This window comes from Toxorhynchites rutilus, chromosome 3, assembly GCF_029784135.1.
Source record: "Toxorhynchites rutilus septentrionalis strain SRP chromosome 3, ASM2978413v1, whole genome shotgun sequence".
NCBI classification, from domain to species: domain Eukaryota; kingdom Metazoa; phylum Arthropoda; class Insecta; order Diptera; family Culicidae; genus Toxorhynchites; species Toxorhynchites rutilus.
Genome location: NC_073746.1, coordinates 134189147 through 134213974, shown reverse-complemented (window position 1 = coordinate 134213974; position 24828 = coordinate 134189147). Strand labels below are relative to the sequence as shown.

Here is a 24828-nt window from a genome sequence, read left to right as displayed (position 1 = left end):
ATCGGGAGCCGGAAAAGAGGGAATACGCAAGACTTGTTATTCCACAAGTACTAATACAAATGACACGTGTATTACTACGTAGAGTCGGCGAAGTGCCGCTAAAAACGTTAAGGCCGTCTGAAAAGTTGAAAAGAAAATACATGCCTGAAAACACAATATTCTTCAAATTGTATTTAAAATGAAACTGTATATTCACATCTGGCATCCCTAGTCACGAAGAACGAACACAAAGAGGCGAATGTTGTGAATATCGCCAAACACCAAACCAAGATGCTAAACTATAGGTGTTTCGTTCTTGACACTTTCATGACAATACGTGAGACGAGTTGCGAGACGTAGCTTTCTGCATTGTTTACTTTTTGTTTGGTTGTGTCGTTATGGTTTCATATCAACTCGCTGAGGAAAACAACTGAAGAAAGAAATAAGCAAATATATATTCGTGAAAAATAGTGTACTAGAGCTGCAATAAGGTATTTATATTACATATTATTCAATAGTTTTGGGGGACAGTGAGGAGTTGAAGAGCTTGTGAGTGTGATTAAAGTGCTATAAGTCTAAGAAATCTGTTGTCCAACTCCTCCACAGATAATCGTTCATCTCGCGGTTCTCTATCATGCCAAAATTATATTGTGAATATCTTATTTTCTTCAGATGCCGTATTATTGTGCAGTAAAAGGATGCGGAAACAAGGTCCGCATAACGAAAAACAACCCGGACATTGTTTACCACACTTTCCCCCGAGATGGAGATAGACTTCATAAATGGATACTTTTCTGTGGCCAATTACTTTCAACAACTCTTTCCGGATCTTCTGGCGTGATCGATAGTCGTGATTCCAAGAGTTTATTTCACCTGTAATATATTAGCAACACAAAAGTCCACTAATTTGAAAAATAAACACGAACCTGTTGCAATCATTGTCAACCTCCTTTTGCTCTAGCAAAACCAATTACTTGTAACAGCCCTTCCGGATCTTCTGGATCTGGTAATCTCGCAATCAGCGCTATTTCTTGTCACCGTCGCCGTAAGTACTTTTTTCCCCGCCGATAGGATCCAAACAGAAGTACATCTTGCTTGGAAAAAAAGCATTGATTGCGCGGCTAGAAGCTAAAACATACTCAAAACATCCTTCTGCACTGTTTTTAATTCGACCGCTGATTGTAGATATCTGAAAAAGTAGAAGCAATTATGAGAAATTGTTATACGAAAAAATCCAGAAAATTACCTACCTACAGTAAAGCGCGAGCAGCTATTTTGCCGACGAATGCATTTGTCACCAAAAGATATGATATGTTTTGTAAACAAATTTGTTTTTTCACGAGCAATGGCCGAACAGCAATTTTGACATTGCGGTCCACCTATAGTATAGCACCTTGCACCAAACCATCAGCTAGACTTTTGAGTGTCGCACTATTCTGACATTTCAGCGACAGGACACTCACCAAGGAGCTCGGATTTCTACTGTCAAGTAGAAGTTCACCATGTGTTAGTGTTGTGATAATACTCTTCTCACACTATTGGACTGACTTTGGGATGGTCACCAAAGATAATCGTAGTACAAAATTTGTTGATTATCTTTGTGTGAGTACAATCACTTGATTCTCACGACAAATCGCAGCTCCGCCAGGGAAACGACGAGGACCAGAGGACCAGCGAAACCGGCCGGCCGACGATCACACACAACACAAACTTGTAAGTGACTAGAAATAAAAAGAAAGATAGTGAACTAAAAAGAATAGTTGGATTCAACTTTGTGTTTTCGAGAAAAGTCCAAGTGAGCCGACCTTGGCATCTCCAAATCCCACGCTCGAGCTAGCCTGCAAAAGAGGTGTTGAAGCCCGCCTCAAACAGTCCCCGTGGCTAGACCAGGGACTAGAGGATTTGTCGAAGTCCGTCTGACCGAGAGTGAGCAGTAATACAATTTAGTTTTTGGTCAAGCATGACACCTAAATATTTGGTTCGTTCTGAAAGCTCCAATTTACACCTCCCAATCTAAGAGGTGGAATTTTATACTTTCTTTTTCTGGTAATGGCTTATGGCTGTTTTTGAAGGATTAAAACTAAGTCCTTCCAAGTTGCACCATTTGAGTGTATAGTTATGGGCTGTTTGCGTTCTATCGGAAATAGTATACTCACATTTACTCCTCACTAAGATGATCATGTCATCAGCGAAACCAATGACTTCGTATCCTAAATAAGCTAGGTTATTAAGAAGATCATGGACTCTTAGGGACCACAACAGAGGAGACAACAGAGGAGACAGCAACCAACTAGAGGTTGCCCTCCTCGAGGGCAACCTCTAGTTGGTTTCGTTGTTAGAGTAGATCCTCCTAATTTAGCTGTTATTAGTCGGTTGGTTAGCATGGCACGTATCCAGTTGGAGATGCACATGTCAAAACTACATTTTTTCATAGCTTTATTTATAGAGTTGTACGATGCATTGTCAAATGCTTCCTCAATATCAAGAAATGCTGTAAGTTAAATTTCTTTACCATCAAAAGACTTCTCTATTTTTGAAATTAACGTGTGAAGCGCTGTTTCAGTTGATTTATTTGCTTGGTAGGCAAATTGAAATTTGTTCAATGGTCTCCTGTTCAAATATGATGATTTGATATGGAGATCAATGACCTTTTCCATCATCTTTAAGATAACAGATGTTAGACTAATTGGATTATACGCTTTGGGAGTCGTCCTGTGCGAAGTCATTTGGATTGAGCATAGGAAGTGTGTTTCCATCATGATACTAAGTGTTTCCTGGGAGTCGGTTGTATATTGACCGTTTCCTTTTTTCAAACTACCAAGTCCGTTGGTATGATCCTTAGAAAGGGCTTTATGAAGTCTTGCTACAGCAGGTGAACTTTCTACCTGTTCACAGGTGAACTTCCAATCCCTTCTCTTAGTTTTACGGATTTCTTTGTTATATTCTGCTAGACTGTTTTTGCAATCTGTCTAATCAGAGGTAAATTTTGCTTTGTTGAAGAGTTTTCTAGACAATTTTCTAAGCCTTTCAAGCTTTTTGTTCCACCAGAATGCATCCTTACTTGAAGTTTTTTGCTTCAGTGTACAGTTTCTTCCAAGGTGGATTCAATATTGGTTTCAAATTCTGATGAAACTATTTCAAGCTGTTCAGTGGAAGAAATACTTTCCACTGATGTTAAAATTTTCTCCTGAAGTTTGGAATGATAACTATCCCAATTTGTTTTTCTCGGATCTCTGAATTGTTCGATCAGAAGATCATCAGAATTATAAATAAAGGTTATAAGTTCATGATCAGATAGAGATTCAATCGACACATGCCAATTTTTAATCTTATTTGATAGTATCCCTGGTATTGAGAGACGCTGCATTTCTTCCAAAAATCTTTTCGAATAATGATACAAGGCCAGGCCAAGACTGAATTGTCATTTGTTTTGTACTTTCGAATAAAAAGGGCAATTTCCGGTTGACAGTTGGTACTGTAAATTTTGTCAATGACTCCTATTACTTAGGCGAAAGAAAACTGATTTCGACATTCTATTTTTGCTAATTGTTAACCACATTAAGAATTTTTGGGACACATGACATGTGCAATAAACATTACTTCGTCGGTTACAGGTTCTCTTGGAGGTATATACGAGGTATTAAATAACGAGACTGCGCGCCTGGTGGGCGCCTTAGAGGGGTGGGGGGAAAACGAATAGTGCGTTCGGTAGCTTGAAGTGTCTGCTCTAAACGTACGAAAACACGTTCTTGTCACTCTAGTAGTTTGCGAGCAGCAGTTTTAATTTTTTTTAATTAAATCGTTTATTTTTACAGGCTCAGTTACATAAGTTTAAAGGAGTCAAACTCTTAACTATATTTTAACTAGAATATATTAACATGTTTCATTAATTCTATGGTTAATAAAATAGGAAACCGATTACTCGCGGTCGACTCGAGTTTAGATGGCTGACACATTTTCATTAGGAAAAGGAGGAGATGTAAGGATCGGAAATCATGTGTGACAAAAACACGAACAACAACGCATTTGCCCATAACGCGCTGTCGGTGAAGCAATATTTAGCCAATAAGGGCATTCCAGTGCTCGAACATGCTCCGTACTCGCCAGATCTAGCTCCATGCGACTTTTTTCTATTCCCCAAGATCAAATCCGTGTTGGAAGGTACCCGTTTTCAGTCCGTAGAAGAGGCGAAGAAAAAAGCGACGCGGCTCTTGAACGCCATCACAAAAGAAGAGTTTCAGAACTGCTTCGAACAATAGAAAAAAAACGTAAACGTATGAAAAGGTGTGCGAGGAGCCAAGGGGATTATATTGAAGGGGAGCATATCGTTGTACCGTAATTTTTAAAATATAACCCTTTTCCGTAACCAGTCTCGTTATTTAATAGCCATATCTCGTAATAGTCAGTTTCTTTGACATTCGTTTTCATCCAATGTCAGATAGGTCCTGTAATTCTTAATTACAGTAACGTCATTCTTGGCATGAAAAAGTAGTGGTGGTGGTGTCCAAAACATGCCTGTATTGTTGAGGTAGAATTACGAAATTATTGTCGGCAAGAACAAACATTATCGAAATTTAAAAATGAAACAGTACATAAAATTTTCATCTTCAGTTTTCCATAGCTCTCACTACTGGAGAAAATCATCATCACATCCGGCTTGAATAGCGTTGCACTGCGATGCCACTTCGAGCCTTGAAACAATGCTCGAAATCAATGATCTCCCACTACATAAAAACTATAAAAATCAATCCGATTTTCATTACTCCGGATATTAATTTTTAATGTATCACTATTTTGCAAATACTGTATGCGTGATAATGTTTGCACCATCGTACAAATCTGGTTCCCACCTGTCCATACAATGCTTTGGTTTTCCTTTCATGCACGTAAGCTATAATTCATATCATAATATGCTGCGAGTAAAAGAAGTCGATTTCTTTAGTTTGATAATCGCACCATGATGAAGTGGCAGCGTATTCGTGATTTGTCCTACGCGCTAATATCACTAAAAGACAATTCATTCGCCGCGGGAGTGTCCCGGTGAACTTTGAAAAGGGTCTTAGCCCGAGAAAAGAAATGACAACTATCTGCGAAGGTGGCTACAGGTCGTCCGAGGTCAACTGAGGGACTCTGAAGGTTATCGCTGCCATCAAAACGAAGATCCAGTGCGTCCAATGAGGAAAATGGTGAAGGAACACGGGATCAGCGACTTTACGGCATGGAAGATCGTAAAGAGATATTGCGGGGCGAAGTCGAGGGCACGGAATAAACTCACATGATTACCAACCGTATCCGGGAGCTACGAGTCGCGCGATGTAAGAAAATCTGCAACTTTCTCAAGCGAAATAATCTGGTAACTGGTGGATCCGATCCCGTATCAAACTCTAGAACCGGTTGATACATAAATTCTCTCCCGGTAAAAGACGTGTCCGACGAGCATTTAAATGTTTATCTGACCAAGCATCCCGCTAGCGTTTTGGGGTTGGGATTGGTGGCTTCCAATGGCAAAAAAAGATCCCGATGTTCATTCCACACCCAAACTGGCTGAAAACATTTCATCTTTGGCAGAAATAATGCCATTTAGTTTAAAAAAAAAAGCCCATACGACGTCAATGAGGATCGAACCAACGCAGGCTGAAAAGCAAAGATGTTTCATACGACCACGCCATCCATACAGTTGCTAGTGCTGTTGTAAAAAAGCGTGATGATATTACACCTAATCATAAAATGAAGTTGGAAAATGTTTCCTAAGAGGAAATAGAAAAGCATCAACGAGAATAGATATTTTTATCTGCCTGAGCCGTGTATTTGGCCAACTATGTTTCGCCTGTCTCGCTCGCTCATATTGGCTCATATTGGCTTTAGCATATATAGGGGAAAGAGGGGGGCAGTTTCGGACGGGGTTAGTTTCGGACAACGCTTGTAAAAATTAAGTGGTACAATTTTCAACCAAATTGATGGCAGCCCTCCCAAAGAGGTAAGGGATGCTATACAAATGAAGCATTAATTTCTACGTAACTCAAGAACTTATCAAGCAAACGGAACCAAATTTGGTATGTGGAGGTTTTAGGAGGCAAGAAACGTTTCTATGATGAATCTACACTCCTCCCCTCTCTCTAAAGGGGCTGAACAAATCGAGAACTAATCAAGCAAATGAAATCAAACATGGCGTATTGAGGTTCAGGTTTAGGGTTTAGGGATCGATAAACGTTAGACACTCCTTCCCCTCTCTAACGGGAGGCTGCCACACAAATGATACACAAATTTATGCATAACTCGAGGTTTTAGGGGGCACGAAACGTTTAATAAATGTTTCTGTCATACAAATGAAACACAAACTTCTGCATAACTCGAGAACTAATCAAGTAAATGAAGCCAAATTTGGAATGTGAGGAATTTTGAATACGAAAAATGATTCTATGATGGTATGACACCCCTCCTTCCTATGGAATAGAGAGGGTGTCCAATGAAAATAACACAAATATTCCAACCGAGAATGTCAAAAAAAAAAAATTTCGGAAAACTCTGAAGGAAAATGGAAAAATTCGGAAAATTCAATTCGCATATGTTCTACAATTACATAGTAACAAGCGTTGTTAGTCCATTTGATGTTTGCGCTAGCGAAATTGATCTTTGTTCGAAAGTGGAAATGGATTTTAATGTGATAAAACGCACTCCTATATCTTCTTCTATCTATACGAATAAAAATGGATCGCTGAATGTGTTGATAGGAGTACAACTCGAGAAAGGAATTGTCCGATTTGAGGCTGTCGTAATTCTACCATATTTTCTGTATCAAGCATTTATTCCATGTAACGGAGAAACATGTTATTTGCAAGTGGTTGAAAAATCTTGAACGAGAATTGTGTCTGAAAATAATCTGATATTATAATGATGAGTTTTGGTAGAAGAACTAGGAATTTTTTTAGTAAAAGGTGATTTTAAAGGGTAGATTAGAAGTTTAATCAATGAACAATTCTGCGAATGGACCCATGAACGTGCGCTTAGTAAGAAAACGTGAATGTTTGAAAATATTGATACCAAAAAAAAATGTTTTTTTTTTTGATGGGACGAAGTTTGCCGGGCCAGCTAGTTTGAATATAAATCCAACCAGTACTGTCTCAAAATTCAAAAAAAATAAAAAAACGGTAAGATTCTGAAAGAAATCACACATCACTGAAAAAAAATGCGTGCAAAACATTGGAAAGTACGTTTTTCAACATAGATGCTATGGTAAATCAGAAAGGGGTTCAAAAAAATAGTCAAAATGTCTTATTTGGTACCCTATACAATATTTCCCATAGAACTGGTGATTTGGTTTGGGGGCACTTTTTACTCCCTTACCCAGCCTGGCCCTTTAAAGAAAACAGATAGATTGTTCAATTTGAATTATGAATAACCCCCAAAACTATTTGTACATGTGGATCACCATGTAACATGGGTTCATATATTACCCCAGCATAAATATTGTTTTCTCCCGTGTAAAACATTGGGTACACTTTGTTAACAACGCCGTTACGTGCCCCTAATAACTCTGTGAGTAGAACCTGATAAGGCAGGTTTCTCATCCATTCAACGTGTCAACGCCTTTCGCGCCGGAACGGTTTTCAAACAGGGCAACATAATTACGGGCTAAGTATGTACGTCTATCAATTTGCACAGCCGTGAGATTTGGGATGTCGGCGAACGGGGGAAATGATTTATACTGCCGAATCCCAATCCTCAGAGCCGAAGATTCGGATGACAAAGTGTTGAATTTAATTAATTCCCCACCTACCTGTTTGCTTGCTGGTCGGTCGTGATCAATGGGTTCTACCGATTCCACCGACTACATACTACTTTCTACTACTGCTACTAATGATGAATCCTTTTTGGGCTCACTCCCACGCCCACCACCGGTCCGTTTCCGCAGTGCTTCCAGCCGGTGGTTATAAATCATCGAGATTATCGAGATTATAATGGCGAATTTTTCACGCTCACTCCTCGTGATTCTGCTGACGATGGCTTCCGAGTTTAATTTTTTCATCCAGCTCTTCTGCTCTTCGGCCCTATACATCCGCTTCCTTTTTCTTATCTCACTTTGGGCTATTTATCACCTCGAAATTTATTGCGCCATTCTGCTATATATTTTTTTCCGTTCCGGTTCGGTCGCATCGCACGATTTCATTCGTTCCGTCTCTCTCAGCAAGGACTCCCGTTCTCTTTCCTACCCCCGGCGTGGAAAATTGTATCGTTCCAAATTTTAATCCCACCACAGCGCAAACTTTCGATGGACTCCAATGGGGTGGTGGTGAATTGGCGTTCTATCAGGCCTACTGGAAAAAAGGGGGGAGAAAATGAGAAATCAAATTTATTATTTTTACAAATTGGTTTTAGTAGAATTTGATGCAATAAATAAGACGATGAAAATACGGCTATCCTACCGATCGATGGTTGGTGTTTTGGGTTGACGAGGCTCCCAAAAAGAGGTCTCCAGTGGAGAACGGGGATGTTGTTGATGATGATGGCGGGAAAATTGAGAATATATTTATTCATAAGGGGTACAAATCTCTTCGATTTGAGGGGAAAAATTGGTTCATTATATTATTTGAAGTGTCAAACTACGTATTCCATTGATGAATAATGAAATCGTGGGTGTACCAGATATTCAAAATCGAGAAAGTCAAGACAAGAATTTGAATAAAATTCGTGTCACTTTTCAATGTTCACCTGAATGTGTAATCGAGTCGAATGTTCGCCACCGATTTCGTTCCAGATCCCAATCGAATGACAGCATTGCGCTCCAATTCGAGAATAAATTGGCAAATTAACAAAAAGATGCCATCATTTCCATAATGCACCAGCGGATGTCGCGGTAGATGGCGCACAAGCATTTCACTTGTTCTACTTGCTTCAATAATGCCTTGACACTTGACCTTTTCATTCTCCGCTTTCCCATTCCGAGCAATGGTGAAGGAAAATTGTGCCGATAGCATCTGTGCTTTATCGGCAATAAAGGGTGTGTCACATCAAATTGCATCACGGAAAAAACGCTGTAGAAATTCGCCCAGTAGACCGATCCTTTTGAAAATTTTAGACAGTAAAATAAAAACTATTGAACAACTTTGGCATTTTCTTTTTATTCATACTTCGAGCCCAAGCCCGTATGCTCGCACCTTCCTCTTTACCCCGTCCATAAGGTTCTGTACAACGTCAGGTTGTAGTTTTTTTTGAACAGTAATCCATTTTCTCTTGAAGTCCGCCTCCGATTTGACAACTTTTGGGTTCTTCCGGAGGGCCGGCTTCAAAATCGCCCAATATTTCTCTATTGGGCGAAGCACCGGCGCGTTGGGCGGGTTCATTTCCTTTGGGACGAAGGTGACCCCGTTGGCTTCGTACCACTCCAACACGTCCTTTGAATAGTGGTACGAAGCGAGATCCGGCCAGATGATGGTCGGGCCCTCGTGCTGCTTCAATAGTGGTAGTAAGCGCTTCTGTAGGCACTCCTTAAGGTAAACCTGCCCGTTTACCGTGCCGGTCATCACGAAGGGGGCGCTCTGCTTTCCGCAAGAGCAGATCGCTTGCCACACCATGTACTTTTTGGCAAACAAACTGAACGCTGAATTTGTCCTCTGCGGAGAAGAACAACAGGCCCGGCAGCTGACGAAAGTCCGCTTTGACGTAGGTTTCGTCATCCATTACCAGGCAATGCGGCTTCGTCAGCATTTCGGTGTACAGCTTCCGGGCTCGCATCTTCCCCACCATGTTTTGCCTTTCGTCGCGGTTAGGAGCCTTCTGAACCTTGTATGTACGCAGGCCCTCCCGCTGCTTGGTCCGCTGGACGAATGAACTTGACAAATTCAGCTTATTGGCGACATCCCGGACCGAACTTCTCGGATCACGTCTAAACTGCTTAACTACGCGTTTGTGATCTTTTTCACTGACGGAGCATCCATTTTTGCCGTTCTTCACCTTCCGGTCGATGGTTAGGTTCTCGAAGTATCATTTTAGTACTCTGCTGACCGTGATTTGGACGATTCCCAGCATCTTACCGATGTCCCGATGTTAATTCTGATCTTACCGGATTCTCGAAATGCACAGGATTAATTCACGACGCTCTTTTTCGTTCGACGACATTTTTCCAAATTTACGAAAAATTGACAGTGAAGCATGGCCAACGTGATCTATACACTCTTATCTGATTATAAGCGAAAGCTGAAGATATAATTCCTAAAAATTAAATTTCTAGAGCGTTTTTTCCGTGATGCAATTTGATGTGACACACTCTTTAATAAGGACCGGAGTCGTCTTCATGATTGAAATTTGATAGATCTATGTTTTGACAAAAAAGATTACTTAACACTAAATAATGGAAACCATCCCAATCTCCTAGAAGAAGGGTGGCACAGTAATTAATTGCCATTGAAGAAAATATCCAAAATATGATTATAGTAATTAGAAAGTTTTCTTCACAATAACCGTGCTACGATAAGGATCGTAAGCAGTTCAACTGAATGGCATGCTCTCAAAAGATTTGCTTCTTTGAAACGCAGAAAGAAAATAACAACAAATCACAATGCCTAGGCAATTCTGTCGATTCAAAATATGCCATAGGCTTCAATTATTTCTTCCATTCAAACCAAGCCTGTGCCAGAATCGTAACGGGGAGGGAATTAAACCAAACGATTTGAGTTTTGTGCGCTCAAAAGCTCTTCCGCCGTAGATTTTTCGCTTTCGTCTGTAATAGATAATAAAAGCAGCTCCCGCTCGAACGCCACAAAATAAAACGGCCTTGGAACAATAAAATTGAAGCAAAGCTGAATGGTTGAAATGGTGCGCCAATTCAAATCAACTTTGGGGAGGAAAATCGGACGGTAATTTGGCTTTTATGTGCCAATTCGGGCTGGAACCCGGAGGGAAGTAAGTTTAAATATTGAATGAGAGGGGCAGTTTGAAGGGTCCAGTTGTAGCGAGGGTTTTCGGGAAACGAGATTTGTGAATAAATTTTTATTATAATTTTTCAGTTTGCTAAGGAAATAATATAAGAAAGTATAACTTGGTCGGGTAAGGTATTCTGAAATTTATTGAATATATGTTTCTAGCGTTGCGATTGAAAATGACAAGAACCAATTACACTAAACGAGCACACACCGTTAAGAGGAGTTTTCCAATTTAAATTAATCGGAAATATCTAACTGTTGTATAAAATGTATAATTTGATGAAAAAATATCCTATGTTCGTTTAAAATTTCATTGTTATTTAATTATAATATTAAACGAAACATCAATAATGAACGGAAATTTAACTTTATTTCATAAAAACGTTACCTGTTTTCTGATTTGGCACCCTTAATGTAAGACGCAGTCCTACGTGAAAAAAATTACGCTCTTTACATTTTTTACAGAAAGGTATTGAAATCATTCTCATTTTTTATTGAACTTAGCTAAACTGATCATGGTAGCTAAATACAAGTAAAGCCTAACAAGAAGCGGATGTATTTGTCGTGCAATTTGTTTCTTTTTCCAAAAACAATAAGTAAATCTAATCTGCTATATACTGATGACTTCTAAGGAGCACTTAATTCTGATCGTCTATCTCCTGTACATATTTGTGTAACCAAATTAAGTTCGACCTGCTAGCAATTTGGCGAGTTCTAGTTCAGAGAAGATTTCGTTTCTAGTGACCGAACAAGAAAAGTACAAGTTGAGAATAGAGAACTTGTTACTTTCCAAGCAAGTGCCAACGGTGGGTTATTGTACAGTAATTGTACAACACAGCTCGCAATATAAAGCGCAACGTCAGGATGCACTCAGTGGTATTTACTCGAATCATTCATCTCGATGTGGCAATTTTTTTTCAATCCCAGGGTGGCATAATGTATGAAACGTAGAGGGAGTACAGACGAAGAAGCGAGGGATTGCAAGCTTAGTGGCCCATTAGTAAGGATTTTTTCTCGATTTAAACGCAAATCTCCGCAAATTACCCGGGTGAACTGTGATGTCGTGACGGTTAGACGACTGTTTTTTCTTTCTCCCTCCTTACTTTATAGCATGCTACTTCACCCCCGCGTACGAACTGTACACACTGTGTGAAGAAATTGAATGGAATGAATGGGTGCATGTACTCCAATTTACACCTCCCGTAGCAACTGTAAAAGAGCCCAGCCACTTCTTGACATAGCTTGGGTTGAACGGAAACGAAATGAAACGCTTCCATTCGCCGTCGCCGTTTTCGTCCATCCGTTCCGCGGTTGCACACGGAAATGGTCGGCGAAACGACTCTCGACGCCGTCGCCACCGGTCTTGTGTTAATAGATTCAAACCCCGTTGGCGTGACAAAGTTGGTCTCGTTCCGGTGTGCATGATCAGCACGTTTTTTTTTTCATCGAGAAGATTACAGTGTATTGCTTGTTTTGAGGAATGCTGTCTTTCGTTGAGAGTGATTTTTCACATCAATTAGAATAAAATTGGTACTCTCGGCACTTTGTGTATTTAGTTTGGTACCTATTTAAGATTGAGAATAAGATTTAATTTGTCCGATGTGGTTCTGGAATGAATCGACCTCCAGTCCAATCCAATTCTGCAGTGCTTTTTGATTTTGTACCATGAAATCCCACTCCATGTTGATAGTCACAAGGTGGAGTAGCATAAGAAAATCGGATTATGCCTCTTTGGAGAAGATGAAAAAATTTTAAGAAGAGAGGGCAAATCCAAAAATACCCATTATCTTGGTGGGTAAACAAACGAACGAACAAGGATTACGTTCCAGAATTAAATTAAGTACGAACGTCTTGATACTCTTGTTAGTGTCGGACAATTCATGCCGACTCGAATTTACTCTTTAATTCGATACCATCGGGAACGAATGAGACGCCCAGATAGAGTGTAAATTTAATCATGGAACAGTAAACTTTACGTTTCCTTCTGTTTGTGTTTGCAATTAAGCTGGAAGAAAGCTCGCTGTGTTTGCTCCTGTCTCCCGTTGATAGGTTTGATTCCAATTTGAGGCAGGTTTTAAGGTTGCTTTTTAAGATCATTTGTTCGTTCATGTTATTATAATTCTAGGAAAAATGTTTGGAGGCAAAAAAAAAATCATGGTTCGACAATGAAAATACACCTAACAGTTCACTGTACAAGCGTTACTACATGTAGTGGAAAGTCGGGAAAGACCCCTGTATAATTGATAAATTACATTTTTATTCTAAATTTTAATGATGCACAAACTTGTACACTTAATGGCTTTCTGTTATAATTGTAAATAAATACAAAAAAGTAATCTACAAAGAGCAGCTCGATGTAAGTTTTCGTTTGCAGAAAAAAACGTTCTCATCGTTATCGAGTAATTTTTTGGGGTATTTTTCGTTGCGTAAATGTTTTACCATCACTTCTCTTCCAGTTTATCGAATCAGCGGTGAAGTTTTCTCATTTTTACTCCAAAAATATTGACAAATATAAAATACTAATCAAGTCGGGTAAGACGGACACTCCACCGATAAAGAACAAACATTTTGTTTTGAAAACAATTTGGTTATCTCCTCCTTCTTTTATTAGCAGACTAGCTGACCCAGCAAACGTTGTTCTGCCATTTAAATTATTTCTAGAGAATATTTTGGGTGTTAAATAAAACATAACTATTTTTTTTAACGTTTTAACGTTTTTAACGTTTTAACGATCTACAAAATTATTCGAATGTGATCGATAAAAAAACGAATGAAACGATTTCAACGGAAGTTGGTATAATTTTTCATGATGCAATGTATTTCATTAATGTAACTGATATGTTTGATCTCTCAAAAATTAAATGCAAAAAGAAAAAAAGTAATAGATTTTTGTCGTAAAGTTCAAAAATGAAATAAAGAAAATCAATAATCACAGCGTTCAAATGCTGTATCGTTGGTGGAAAATACGCGCGTCTCTTTCTCAATATGCAAGGCTAAATTTAAAACTGCAGGATCTCGTTCGTGAATTGGGAAACCAACAATACGCCAGACAACAATGGAGCTGATCTTTTTTTATTAATCCGTTTATTTTTACAGGCTCAGTTACATAAGTTTAAAGGAGCCAAACTCTTAACTATATTTCTACTAGCATATATTAACATGTTTTCTTAATTCTATGGTTAATAAAATAGGAAACCGATTACTCGCGGTCGACTCGACTTTAGAAGGATGACACATTTTCATTAGGAAAAGGATGGGATGTAAGGAGATGTGTGTTCACACTCACACTCACATTCACATTCACATTCTCATTCACACTGACACTTCACACTCAATTCTTAACACTGTCCTTACATGTAATACAGGGGTAGACATTCGTTTAGCCGCACCCTATTTTTCCTCAATATTTTTAAAAATAAGTCAATTCTTTGTACAGTTTTGCTCATAAAAGACGATTATTGTTTATTTTCATCGTATAAATTCACTTTTTGTTTTCTAAGTAATTCAAATATGTGGAATCAGGGTGGACATACGTTTAGCCGCATCCTAAAATTTCAATAAATGAAAATTTGTGCGGAAAATTTCGAGTCCAATCGGTAGCTAATATTTAGTATGTCCACCTCCATTTCGGATCACTTTGAAAACTCGATTTGGCATCGAGTCAGACAGCTTTTAAAGGGTTGCCATATTGAGTATAGCCCAACACTCCTGAATTACTGCCTTGAGACTGGAAATGTTGTCAAATTGTCATCCGTTTGCATAGACCATCTCGGCCAAGATTCTCCATAGGTTCTCTATGGGATTGCAATCGACTGCCAGCTGGTCATTCACGAAGCGGAATGTCCTTCTCGGCATGGAAACGTGGATCTATGCATAATCCTGCTGAAAAAACGACATCCTCGGTAGCGTTATTCTCAATATGGCCAATCAAGTTTCGGCTTCCCTTGAAGTTTCTTCCACATGATGTTTGGTGACTCATTCAAGATGCGCGCAATATGCCTCTTCGTTACTGGAACAACCGATTCTGCATTAATGTATGAGCAGGACATCGTTTCCCGGTTGCTTCGTGTCTTATTCGACCTTTAAGACGCAAAGTAACTTTGGTGCTCCCATTAGTTGGTCGTTATATCCCATATTTCTGGCACTTTTTAAAGAAATTCCGTACCACTTTCTCAGATAGACGAATTTTTGTTACGATCGAGCGATTATAAAACTTTTGTTCACTGAATATCTTTATTATTTGCCGCCCTCTTCCGTCAATAGAATATCTTTCACCATTCCTTTAAATTCTACGTAAATCACTAATCTGTCCAACTTCTTACGTTGCACATCTAATATTTATCTTGTAAATTGAACATTCCCAAGTATTTTTTTAAAAAAACACAGATAAAGGCTTGGTGATTATGCGAAAACTCGATTTTTATGCCCTGCAGCTAAACGTATGTCTCGGGAAAAAATGACGTTTGAATGTTTATATCCACCGATGCCGCCTTGTGTGTGTGTGTGATTGTGACGCACGTCTTTTCAATAAAAGTGACTAATGTTAGTAGGAAGGGAACCGATAGCTCGACAAAGATGTTCATAATCACACTCGAAGATCGATAGCTTTAAGGAAAACACATATTTGGGACATGTAATCAAGGTCTAATCGAGCCAACATATCTCTCACCGGCACATTGGGCTGCTTTCCTCGAGCTCGGAGGGAGTTTTCTAAATTCGATCTGGCGACAAGATACAACTCGCACGACCAAACAACGTGTTCGATGTCGTGGTAACCATGGTCACAAACGCAGATATTGCTGTCGGCAAGATTAAAACGAAAAAGTAGCGCGTCTAACAGTGATTGGACATGAGTCGGGAGAAGGTGCGAATAAAGTCCCGACTCAAGTCCAGACTTTTGAACCATGGTTTGACGATAACCTTAGGGATAATTGAGTGGAGCCATCGTCCCAATTAATATTCGTTCCACTTGCGTTGCCAGTTAGCGACGGTATTCTTACGGACTAAAGAGTAAAATTCATTGAAGGCGATTTGACGCTGATAAATATCACCTTCAATTGCACCTACCTTTGCCAATGAATCAGCCCTCTCATTACCCGAAATAGAGCAATGTGAAGGGACCCAGACAAAGGTAATGACATAACAGCGTCTGGTTAAAGCACTCAAAATTTCTCGTATTCTCTCGAGGAAGTACGGCAAGTGCTTTTCCGGCCTCACTGAACGGATAGCTTCGACAGAGCTAAGACTATCCGTTACAATGTAATAGTGTTCAACAGGTCGTGAGGCGACGCTGTCCAGCGCCCAGTGTATTGCTGCCAATTTAGCAATATACACTGAGCAAGGATTCTGAAGACTGTGGGAGGTGCTAAAAAATTCGTTGAACACTCCAAATCCTGTGGACTCATTCATAGAGGACCCATCAGTAAAGTACATGTTATCACAAGTGACACGCATACTTTGCATTGAAGATCGTAGGAACGATCCCCGATCGAAGATAATACGAAAATTCCATGGATATCCTGCTTCATGGACAGATCAAAATGCACAGAGGAATTGATGTAGTCAGGAAAACAAAAACGGATGGGAATATACAAAGAAGGATCAACCTGCATGGAGATGAATTCATGATATGAACTCATGAATCCAGAGTGAAAATTTTACTCGATCAGCTGCTCAAAATTTCCGCTCACCAATGGGTTCATGACCTTACACCGGATGAAGAACCGAAGAGATAATAAATTGAAACGATATTTCAGTGGAATTACGCCTGCCAAAACCTCGAGACTCACGGTATGCGTTGAGGGCATACATCCCAACGCAATATGGAAACAAAGATACTGAATTCGCTCGAGTTTAATGAGGTGTGTTTTGGCAGCTGATTGAAAACAGAAACTGCCATACTCCATCACTGAGAGAATAGTTGTTCGATACAACATTATAAGATCTTATGGATGGGCGGTAATTGTACGGAGAAAGTTTATTCTTTGTTGACATTTTTACTCAGATGGGCCCCCCAAGTACATTTGGAGTCGAACCAGACCCTAAGATAAGCTTGAGTGATCGGTTCACCCAAAAGTTGAAGCTTCGATTTTGCTGGTTTATGCTTTCTAGAAAAAACCACCATCTCTGTTTTCTCCGTGGAGAATTCGATCCCTAGCCCAATGGCCCAGGTTGAAAAATCCATGTTGCTTCCTTTATCCACGGACTTGCAAATGTATTAATTGCTCTTTGCTCAGCTGGGGCGTATATGGTACAACACAACGATTTTCAATTTCAATGTCTGCGATGTTGATATTTTTAAATGACATTATCAGTATTTATTCGTTGATATATTAGATATTCGCCTACGCTTGCAATCGTGTCGTTGGTGAAATCTGTAGGAAAACGCTCTATACATATTCCATCTACCATGCAAGGCGATAAAGGTTTCGAATCACCGTATGAACCATACATCATTATTGTGGTAACAGTATCGAACAGTTATTCATATTCCGGAATCCGATTGGTTTGAAACTCGATCAAATTTCACGACCACTCGATGTCGTTTAAATACATAGAAGACATAGTCCTAACCCTAACTTAACTTTTTCGTCTATAAATTTCCTTGCATTTTCACCAAAACTTTATACATAGCATAAAATCATCGTCAGCCAATTTCCGTTCAAGATTTATCCCCCAATTGCAGAGAATGTGTTGCTTTTTCACATCGAATGTGTTCGATATGTAGAATTATTTTCCATTATTTTTTTTAAGCGTGTTTATTCCTCCAGAATATCCATTTTGCATTTTTGCTTCACAGAAGTGAAACACGGAGCTCAATTTGTCTATGTCGAATTGCATGGCAAGGTTGACACATTTGCACTCGATTGAACTTGAATCGAACGGATCTCAGAATGCAAAATTGCAATCCATTCGAATAACGGCATTGCTCATGATAACGTTTCCCAAGTGAATGTATTGTTCCTCAAGCCACTTATGTTGATTAGGTCGTAGGAATCGCAGTCGTTCGCTTTCCACCTTCGCGTACATGTCGACCATGAATTGTTCGAACAGCTCACAACATCATATAATGACATCATACGATACACATAAAATCCTTCGATCGCACTCCTTTAATTTATTCGTCTAATATATATTCATAAACATTATTTCAAAATGAGTAATGCTGTTCAAAATGAATGGAGTACCTGTGGCAGAATCAAGTTGTCTGTTTGTGCGATATTCATCTTGTTCTTTCAAAACGGTCGGGCATTTTTCGTCAAAGATATTTCATCTGATTTAAATTGTGGTCACACATATTTGTGAGCTTGCCACTCAGAATACATTCAAGGCGTGATGTTTGGTATTGAAATCTCAATTACGTGCTACTAAAAACGATGCAAGTAATACTACGAAGAGAAGGCGAACGTTGAGAATGTTAGTTGCTATCGAAGAAAAACATGGAGAAAGTCGTATGAACGATTTGCGTGAACGATGAATTCCAGTTTATTGTTTTTTTTTTACGAATCACAATATCTCGCGACATTGTGCAGACACCTGCAACCGTTCGAGGTTTCGACTCGCGAGTATAGCTAAATCAGGTGGCTTTAGCGCCACTCCCAGAAGGGAGCCCACCTGTCGTGTTGAATTGCCCGACTAACTATTTCAATCTTCTCAGGGTCAAGCTTGCCTCGAACGATCACGCACGATATAGATAAAAGGTCACAAAACCTACGCGAACTTCCCTGCAAAAAACGTTGTTCCTTAATGCTCCGATTTCCGCGAATCCCTGAATTTTCAGGAATCTTGCCAATTCGGTAAGCAAGCTTTAGGAGAGGGGATCAACCAGAAAACGTCCCGAATACAATTCACCCGAAACGAAATATTATTTTGTTGAAAGAAAAAAACTCTTTTATAACCCTATTTACAATTTATTCTCCTTTTTCCTCTCCCTCTTCTATTCATCTATTTCCCTATTTCAAACTCTATACTCTCTATAAATCTTCCTCTTCCCAACACTATTAAAGAAACGAAAAAGGCTTAACTTAACGTTTCCTACGCTATGGCCATGCGTTCACTTTCGTTTCCTACCTGCGCACAGGGTTTTACGAACGCGCCGAGTGCCGGTCGGACGATCCTCTCACGACTCACGTCCGTTCGTTGCGGATAAAAAGAATCCTCAGCAAGTTATTCCGGATAATTGGGTGATCCAGAATCCCGGATATGTTGCCTGTTGAACATGCAATCTGTTCAACGGAAACGCTTGTTTAATTATAGTGTTGGGTTAGGTTGGGAAGGATTCTAATTTACCTTTGTTCTTCAAAAACAACGTAAAAATAGCGAAACTTTATAATGAACTATCTTTGTAACTGCACTACCTTGTAAAATCTATTTAAAATAAATAAAGACAATTACACTTCTTCTACTTCTTCAGAAATAATATTTGACTTAAGTACCTCTTTGTACTTTTCACAAAAAAAAACGTTCCGCTCTCCGACCGCTCCGCAAACGAAATGGACGAGAGTTCCGAAAAATTGCAGGTCCTAGCTGTAGTATGCCAAGTGGCCATTGATTTCCGCCCGTAAAATTTCTTGCACAGAAATTCGCCGGAAATTCCCTTCTCGTTTGCAATTATTTGAGAGGAGCTGGACCCCAAAGAAATAGTGGGGAAATACGACGCATAGATGGCATTGCGTATTAATAATTCTGCACTGGATAATTTATTCATTTTTTTTTTCCACTCATTTATATTTATAACTAGCTGACTCGGCAAACTTCGTCCCGCACAAAAATTTTTTTTTGTTATCAATACCTTTAAACATTCACGTTTTCTTACTATGAGCAAGTTCATGGGTCCAATCGCACTACTGTTCATTGATTGATCTTCTAATCGACCCCGTCGAATTTATCTTCTACTAAAAAATTCCTAGTACTTCTACCAAAACTCAGCATTATAATATCAGATTATTTTCAGGCACAATTCTCGTTCAAGATTTTTCAACCACTGGCAAATAACATGTTTCCCTGTTACATGGAATAAATGTTTTATACAGAAAATATGATAGAATAAAGACATCCCTAAATCGGACAATTCCTTCCTCGAGCTCTGCTCTTATCAACACATCCGGCTATCCTTTTTTTGGTTTCGTCACATTAAAATCCATTTCCATTTTCGAACAAAGATCAATTTCGTTAGCGCAAACATTAAATGGACTAACAGCACTTATCACTATGTAATTGTAGAATATATGGCCAACCACCATAGAAACATTTATAGCACCCTAAAACCTTCACATGCAAAATTTGGTTTCATTTTCTTAATTAGTTCTGGAGTTATGCAGAAATTAATGTCATTTCTATGGCAGCAACTAGCCAAAGCCCCCCCCCCCATATTGGGAGGAACGTTGAACCACCTTAGAAATGTTTCTTGCCCCTTACAACCTCCACATGCCAAATTTGGTTCAGTTTGCTGGATATGTTCTTGAATTATGCAGAAATTTGTATAGCTGTCCCCCCCTCCCCTGAGAGAGAGGGGAGGAGTGTCTATTCACCATGGAAACGTTTCGTGTCCCTTAAAACATTCGCATGACTAATCTGGCTCCATTTGCTTGATAAGTTTACGAATTATGCAGAAATTTGTCTTCCATTTGTATGGCAGTTCCCCCTTAGAGAGGGGGGTGGAGTGGCTCACCACCTTAAAAATATTTATTGTACCCTAAAACATCCACATGCCAAATTTGGTTACATTTGCTTGAATAATTCTCGAGTAATGCAGAAATTTGTGTTTCTTTTTTATGGCAGCCCCCCTTTAGAGGGGTGAGTGGGGGTCTTCTGAAGAGTCTAACCACCATGGAAACTTTTATTGCACACTTAAACCTTCACATGCCAAATTTGGTTTCATTTGCTTGGTTAATTCTCGAGTAATGCAGGAATGTGTGTTTCACTTGTATGGCAGCCCCCTCTTAGAGAGTCTTAGAGGGTGGAGAGTCTAACCATCATAGAAACATTTATTGCACCCTAAAACCTCCACATACCAAATTTGGTCCATAAGAATCAGACAAACAGACAGAAATCCATTTTATATATATATATATATATATATATATATATATATATATATATATATATATAGATAACGGGAAAACGTTACACATCTTCTATGATTTTAGTAACGCTTGCGCACTGAATCTCGACACGTGCTCTCCAGATGTTTTATCAGAATTCATGACAATAACGTGATTGTCATTTTGCAAACTGAGCAAGTGTGATTCGAAGTATTTCAATAATTCGTTGTCCCCATTCAAAAATACTTCCAGCTCACCGGCGATACGCCTGGCTTTAGACGAAGTGAGGTTACTTGCGATTTTGTGGATGAAAGTTCGATCTAGTGCTATCTGTCATTACATAACATAAATGAATTTGTTCTGTTTGAAAAACGACCGACGGCTAAATTGTTTGAATGTTGTTGCAAAACTACTAAAATCGCGATTAAAAATAGGGTATGGGGGTTTAAACTTGTGGTTATGTGTATTGTTTGATGCTAAATTTAAGAAAAAAAAAGTCACAGGAGGGTTGTGTCCGAGACACGACCGCATAGTTGACGTAGGATTCCGTTAGGCTATCCGTTGATTTTGGATATGTTTGAAGAATTACAACGTTGAAATCTTTGACAATGATTTAGTGGCCCTGAGATGGGCCGTTTTGTTTGGTTGTTGGGTATTGTTTGTTCATTCCACCGGTGTTTACCGAGTGATGATGATGATAGAACGGTGGTAAACATTCGTTGGATGGTGCGTATCAGATAGAAGATTCCGAAGTGGAATGAGATATGGTTAAAACTGCCCTATGTGACCCTAGACGAGATGCCTCCTGTGTTATGTATGGAAATTAAAGGAAAAAAACTCCCAAATGTAATATAAGATAATTATCAATACCGAACACAATTATCAATTATTCTCATCAGTAAAAACACGTTACTTTAATATAGAGAAAACATATTTGAAATGGAAAAGGTAATTTTCTTTTATAATTTTTATTTTCTAAGTGTTTATTCAACCTTTTTTTCACCCCAATGCGAATTTTAATTGGACTAACAACACCTAATACTATATGTAGAGCATATGAGAAATCACTTTTTCGAATATTTCTTCACTTTTCCAATTTTTCTCTCCGTATGAAATTTCCTTGGTTGAAAATGAACACAACAAAACAGACAGCTTAAACCGAACGACCAGTTCTCGAGCGGGAACACACCTTGGTTTTTATTTATGAAAATTTAAATAAATCGTTTCATATTTCAAGTCATTTTTAACACAACTGCTACCATATACAATTTGTTACTTACACTTGTGCTAAATTTTTCACAATACACGATCGGTCATTGATATTAAACTTCACGAAGCAACCAACATTAAAGTTCCAAATTGAAATTTTATCTGCTAGTATTAATTGTAGCACTCACCTTACTTACACTTTAAAAATGCCCTCCATACTTCCATTTATTTGCAATGTCCCTCTTCTTCTTTTTCTTTGTTCACGGAGACCTTGAATCTTACGATTCATTCGTCTCCGTTTACAATGTTGATTTCCCCCAGGCAGCTTGGTTTAGATCTCTCTGTCAGGGAACATATTTCGGTGGGAACAGAAGTTCTACCTTCTTTCATGTATTTGCAATGTCGATTTCCCACAGGCAGCTTGGTTTTGATGTCTCTGTTAGGGAACATAATACGGTGGGAACAAAAGCTCCCCCTGCTTCATGTTTTTGCAATGCTGATTTCCCCCAGGCAGCTTGGTTTTGATGTCTCTGTTAGGGAACCGCTGCATGTGTCGTTAATTTCGACCAATCAGAAGTGGGTATTTACGTTAAGATAGGGGTTGAGATTTTTCAATTGTGCGAAAGCTAGTTTCATGATATATACTATTTTATCCAATATAAAAAATTGTTATGGAGTGTCGAAATCGATTGACGCAACAATTTTATCAATCCATCATGAAATGACTGAGCAATAAGCATTTGAAATTGGACAATTTTCACGATGTGCTCGATTTTCGATTTTCAATTTGTACCCCAATATGTTCCCGAAAGACGTAATCCTACGTCAAAAAAATTCAGATTTTTTTCTGCATAGAGGCACTCTAATCGGTAGTAAATATCAAGTAATCGGTATCCTAGCGGTATCGTATATAGTTTACTACCTATTCTCATGCCTACCTAGTATTTTGTGCATAATTTCATCAAAATCGGTCGAGCTGTTTCGGAGGAGTTCGGTAACAAATACCGTGACACGATATTTTTATATTCATAGATATCCACTAACTACGTTTGCAAGTGCAACCACATATCATGGACGAATCAGCAGAGAGGTTTTTAAAACCTAATCCGAATTTGTAATTCCGAATGCCGAAAACTATTTTAGACATGAACAAATTAGAAAAATTACAAGCCCTTCTAGGTGATTTTAGTCCAGCTTTTTTGTTAGATAATTTTAAGGCATATTTGAAGACCTCCAAACTGTTTGACAACAAAGACGCAACCAGCCTGCGTGACGCCGGTCGGAAATATGGCTGCTCCCACGTATTGATCCATCGGACCCTCAAGATGGAAGGAATCGTCTGCAGGAAGAAGACGAGGTCGCCGGAGTACACGGAGGAGCAGATTGAGACGGTTAAATCACAGTGTCGGTGGATGACCAAAAAATACCGCGGGACGTCTTTCGTTCTGGACGACGAAAGCTATTTTCCGATGTCCAAAACGCATATTCCAGGAAATGATAATTACTACTCCAGCGACAATTCATCCACACCGCCTGAAGTGAAATACAAGTTCAAGCTCAAGTTTGAAAAAAAAGGTTATGTTGTACATCGTCATTTCCGACCGGGGCATTTCAAAGCCTTGGTTTAAGCCGAGCGGTCTGGCAATCAACCAACAAATCTATCGAGAAGAGTGCCTCGATAAAATCCTGCTGCCGTTCCTGAACGAGCATCACGCGGATGGGAAGTACGTCTTCTGGCCGGACAAGGCGTCTTCTCATTACGCCAAGAAGACGCTGGCGTATCTTGAGGAGAAAAAGATACCGTTCGTTCCGAAAGATCGTAACCCAACAAACTTGCCCCAGTGCCGCCCAATAGGGGAAGGCATATTTGAAGACCTCCAAAACTTATTGAATACACAAACTTGAATTTTCAGTTCATCTTTCCCGCCAGAGTGTCCGTCTTTCCCGACTCAATCTCGTTTTTTCAAAGATGCCGGACACATTCATTTAGCAAAATGTCTGCCTCAAAGACAAATTTTATTATGAAAATAGACCTAGACTATAAATTTGTGGTGAGATAGCTATATATTTTTTGTGAATTTCACGAAAAAAATCAACTTTTACTTAGGGTGTCCGTCTTTATCACCCTTCCCCTATTGTGCTTCTGAAAATTTCCCTTCTGAAACGAATAATATGTCATTAATTGTGTGAATTCCGAATTTTTATAAATTACAGTATTATGAATCGAGTTTGATACTATAAACTATTATTGTCATTCAAAAATTGTAATTCTAAAAGATACCAACAACCAAAACCGACGATCACTAGAAAACGATGAATGAAACGAACTTTGTAATTAGCAGTGCATAATTTTCAGCCGAAGCAGTTCTACAGAAATTTACAACAGTCGTCTCGCCACAAAAAAAATATGATCTTTTCAATTATCTCGTCATCAGCCTCGTGGCCCCGTCCAGATTAATATGGCCTCCCATTCAGTGGTAATTGAATTTCTGTGCAGTTACCATGATTGGAGTGTATTTTGGTTTGCTTTCTCTTTGTTTTTTGGATAATTTCCATGACGCTTTCATTTACTTCCTCGAAACTACGAGAAATGACAATCAAACTCATTGCCAAAGTTCCCGTTCCCGCTAGAAAATGAGGTTAATTTTATTCATAATTTCATCCCGTTTTATTCTGGG

The 24828-nt window shown here is 39.1% G+C and overlaps 1 protein-coding gene and 1 long non-coding RNA gene across 3 annotated transcripts in view; one reads left to right on the top strand and one right to left on the bottom strand.

The window, feature by feature from the left end:
• Positions 1-24828, top strand: part of LOC129775166 (uncharacterized) — a 366981-nt gene that overhangs the window by 21475 nt on the left and 320678 nt on the right. The gene's annotated exons all lie outside the window — the stretch shown is intronic.
• Positions 290-1369, bottom strand: LOC129775167 (uncharacterized). Its single transcript, XR_008742868.1, has 3 exons — positions 1230-1369; positions 906-1168; positions 290-811 (listed from the first exon to the last, which is right to left on the bottom strand). It is a non-coding gene; the product is annotated as an uncharacterized LOC129775167 (long non-coding RNA).